This window comes from Cryptomeria japonica, chromosome 3 (genome assembly GCF_030272615.1).
Source record: "Cryptomeria japonica chromosome 3, Sugi_1.0, whole genome shotgun sequence".
Taxonomy (NCBI): domain Eukaryota; kingdom Viridiplantae; phylum Streptophyta; class Pinopsida; order Cupressales; family Cupressaceae; genus Cryptomeria; species Cryptomeria japonica.
Window position 1 is genome coordinate 358,920,953 of NC_081407.1, and position 4,482 is coordinate 358,925,434.

General features: G+C 36.5%; 1 pseudogene; it reads right to left on the minus strand.

Annotated features, from left to right (window-relative positions):
- Nucleotides 1-558: 558 nt before the first annotated feature.
- On the minus strand, nucleotides 559-4,159 carry LOC131080004 (uncharacterized; annotated as a pseudogene).
- Nucleotides 4,160-4,482: the final 323 nt, after the last annotated feature.

Sequence of the window (4,482 nt, forward strand, 5' to 3'; positions counted from 1 at the left end):
TGCATATGATAGCATACTTGTTATTGAGTGAATCCCCGGCATATCAAATCAATATTGGGTGAAAGGTAATTGTTGCAAATGGTGCTTATTATAATGGTTTCAATCCAAACCTGACAATTAATAGAAGGAATTGGCATTATGGTTTTCTTGATAACAAATATAAGGTTCATCTGATTACTTGAAGTCTTAACATGTCAGCTAGGTCTTAGGTTCATGAAGAGTATTTGACATATATGTTATAGTATCAGCTGAGTTCAAATGCTAATCATTCATCCACTAAGAAAGGATATAATTTTTGCTAGCACTTAGTAATACAAGCTTCTTTTTTTCGTTTTTAAAAAAAGAATTGGCTACTGGCAATAGTTTGTTTACACAAAAAATAAAACAGCACAGGCTATTCCAACAATGAAGAAAATCTATCCTATTCTACAGAAACATATTATTCATAAAATGTTCCTAAATTTACTCTTTATCGATTCATAAAGAAGATACAGTCCTCTCACTTCATTAACAAAATAGTTGCCAAGTGGCTACAAGTATAAAAAGACATTTTCAATGTAATATCAAAGGACAAAACATCTTATTGAATTTACATTTCCAGTTTGATTATGGTATATCAGATGACATGGAAAATAAGAAATTTTCAACAAAGAACAGGATTCATTGGTCTAGTATTATTACAATCTGCACTTGGCCTTTTGATCTTTTCTCCCTCCTAATGCCGTTTATCCATTACCTATCAGAGACATAATTCTGAAAGCCATGGCTATTAAAGTACATAAAGACAGCATTACAGTTTCTAATAATCATCTGTCATATAAAACCAAAGCATTTGAAGTGATCCTTTTGTTTGTTACAGTCCAGGAGAAAAGTGTCTGCCAGGGCCTTTGAATATATATTTTTATTTCCTTTTAGTTTTCCTTTTGTTTATGTCACTGTCGCTGTTACTCTCATTTTCATCCTCTAAATCAGATGTCCTAGCCCTTTTCTTTATTCTTGTTTTCTCATACTCAGTATTATGCTTTGAAATGTTTTTCTTTCTTGTTTGCTCCTTCCTCCTCTCACTGTCTGTTTCACTCTCAGAATCTGACTCTGATGTATCGGAATCCAGCGAGCCTGATGAACTAGAAGAATCGTCATTAGAGGTCGATTCATCTGACTCGGGGATAGACTTTTGCTGCTGCATTATAAGCCTTGGCATATTCTTCAAATGCTCCCGTAAACTCTCAGTGATACCACCAAGACCGATGGAAGTGAAGAAATTGATAGCAAACCGTGAATTTTTGGGATTGTCCTTAGGGAAAATTGAATCAAAGGACTCTTGCATTGTCAGATCATTTAACCTCTCATTAAGCAACACTATACCAAGCTGCTCTGCCAACTCCTGGAAGAGAATCTTTATTAAGATACGGGAAGATGAAGTAGTATCCTCCTCTGTCAGACGTATATATGCAAGACAATGCCATGGAAGAGCATCCGTGCCAAGCAAGTGAGCAAAAAACTTTGCAACATTACGTAGTTTATTCGTTTCCAGCCTGTGGATCATAGAATACTGTTGTACAAAACACTTATCAAAAAATTCCTGATAAATTTTGTTTATCATACAGAATCTTTGACCAAGAAGACCATATTAACGAAGGTATGTTCTCTCTTGACTGCAGCACTCTAATAGCATGATACACAACTCCATCTCTTGACCAGGTCCAAGCTTGATCTTTAGTAGCTTATGACCAGCTTCCTAAAAATCAAAACTCGACATGATTGTCAAGTAAATTGTGCGCCTTAAATTGACCAAGTTCGTCTCTGTCTCATCCTGTATTCTTAGTGTTTCCTCCACTTCCTCTTCATCATTATCATCATCATCTGACTGATCACCTGAATCATTCTCCCCTTCTGGTTCATCCAAAGAAGCATCTCGGAGGATATCTTTCTTTAGTTTTTCATAGGCTGTCTCATGTTCTAAGAACTCAGGATCTGGCTTGAAAACATCCAAACCAGCTTCTTGATCAAGTTCGTCTTCTAGAAAAACTTCATGCATTAACTGATCTTCTTGCTCTACAAGGTCCAATTCTGCACGCACAGCCGGGTGACCCTCAAACTTAGCTTTGCGAATTGCAAAAAGACCTTCAATCAAAAATTGTACTCGCTTGTCAATTTCCCCCTCATGGAGAATACCTCTAAATCGTTCAAAGATCCCATAAAGACCTTTCGGCGAAAGGTCTTGCAGCAAAGACCCACACTCTTTCACAAACCCAACAGCAACCTCTACACTATCATCTGTAGGATTCTCTAGTAAAAGGGTGAGAAGTTCCAAGGCAATGATCTCATGTGCAACTTGTTGATTCACTAAATGAGCTATGAATTTTGCTGCTGCAATCAACGTGTGCTTATCATTGCGTTTATATGCCCTTTTGAGCTGCAAAATAATTCTTCGCAAAAGCAAATTGTCAACTTCAGGAAACTTCGTATTTACCACAGCAACCAAGGCTGCAAAAACATCCGTAAATCCAGGGGATGCCATTTGGGATTTCATACAAGACCTACAAAATAGACCCCTTCCACGGATGAGATTCTCTGCGAACAGCTCTGGAATGATGTTCTTGATGTTGGATGCATTCACCTTGTTTACTAAACCATTGATACTCTTTCGAAGGGCATCCCAAGTCATGCGCTGGTATTCCACACTGCTCTTGTCTTGTACATCTTTCATCATTTGGGCCAGTTTGAATGGGGGAATGTAAACGCCCCCACTTCTTCCAACACCCTTCTCAGTCCCTCTAACAACACCTTCACCATTCTCATTCTGAACTGAAGCTGAGACAAAACCAGAAACATTCACTTCCACAGCTTTTCTGTCCCTCTTGTTTCCTGACAAACTTCTCCTACGACCATGATTCCCCTCATGCTCGCGGGTTCTGTCTTTGTCTCTGTCTCTCCTGTCAGCGTGGGATTTGAAACTGTCTGTTCGATGCCTTTTACCGTGATCCCTCTCATTGCTATGTTCCTCGTGATAAACCCTAACGTTAGCATTATCTCCGTCAATAGGCGTATTTCTCCTATCCGTTACATGCTTCTCATCTCCGCTAATCTTATGCTTTCTGTCTTCTTCTGACGAGATTTCTCCCTCTGAAAACTGTTTCCCAGATGACCGTCTTCCGCCATGTCTTCCACTGGTACTCATACTTTAGGTCTCAGGTTAAATGGCTAATGAAGATCCACGCCTAAATCAAATTAAAAAAAAATACTTCTCGAGTTCAAAGAGCAGATTAAATGATATCAAGAGGAAAAATTAAAAATAAAGACAATAAAAAAAGAACACATAATACAGCAAATTCTGTGGTTCACCATTAACGATTATAACAGGCAATATCTTTCAGTGTTACATCATCGTTTCATACAAATGTTTAACTCTTCAAATATCAAGAGACAGTCGAAAATGATTTGAAGAGACAGTCTGGAAATGAGGGGTCGAAGTAAAAGAATGATCGGGTGACCGTTGAACTTGAAATTTTCAACAACTCTCAAATCTAATTTAACAAGGTTTTTTCAAAGACAATTTTATTCTATAATTGTTCAAATTGACATAAACCAGAGCTAGATGTTGTATACTTATGTACCTGTACAAGAAGAGCCTGAGTCGGGCGCTTGAAGACCAATGGCTTGGAAACCCCTGCTGCACAAATTATTTTTCTACCTCGAATTCGTAAAAGTGTGTGGGATCTGTATATGAGGATGGGTATGCTCATTCACTCCTGCATCAATAAATTTCTCACTCAAACAAAGTAACAGCTTAACAGTATAAACCATCTCCACCATATCCTGGGCACCATGCTTATTTACTTAAAATTGAATGAATTCCTCTGTTCTTCGTAACAGTTAATCAATCCCTATCTTTAAATTCCTCGTCTTCGTAGAGATTTTACCCAGAAGTCTGGAGAGGGTTGTGAAAAGTATGTTGAGGAAAAATACCTAAATAGCTTATTACCCTTCAGGGCTCTTTGAAAAGTATGTTTGCGAATGGGATCTACATACAAAAGCCAATTTTAATTCAGGCCTCTTTGAATTTATTTCACAGATATCTGTATTTACCAAATGAACAATGCATAAATGTATCGATATGTAACTTCGGGCAATTCTATGCATGATATGCTTACTAACTGTATTGATCCACAATGAAGTATACAAACTTGAATAAATTTGGACTTATAATTAGTCATTAAATATATTGTTAATAAAAATGTGTAGTATTGATGGCAATTCTTAGATATTTAAGGCCAGAGTTTAAATAGTTGGATATTGGAATCTATGGGAGTGGGTCTTTTATGAATAAATTTGGAATTTAGAATTTCAAATTTGATATTAAATTTATTTTTATAAATATGTGTAATGTGGAGGATGATTCTTAGATTTTTTTAAAGAAAGAATTTTAATAGTTTGTATATATGTATTTATATAAAATAACAAATTTTTATATATTTATGA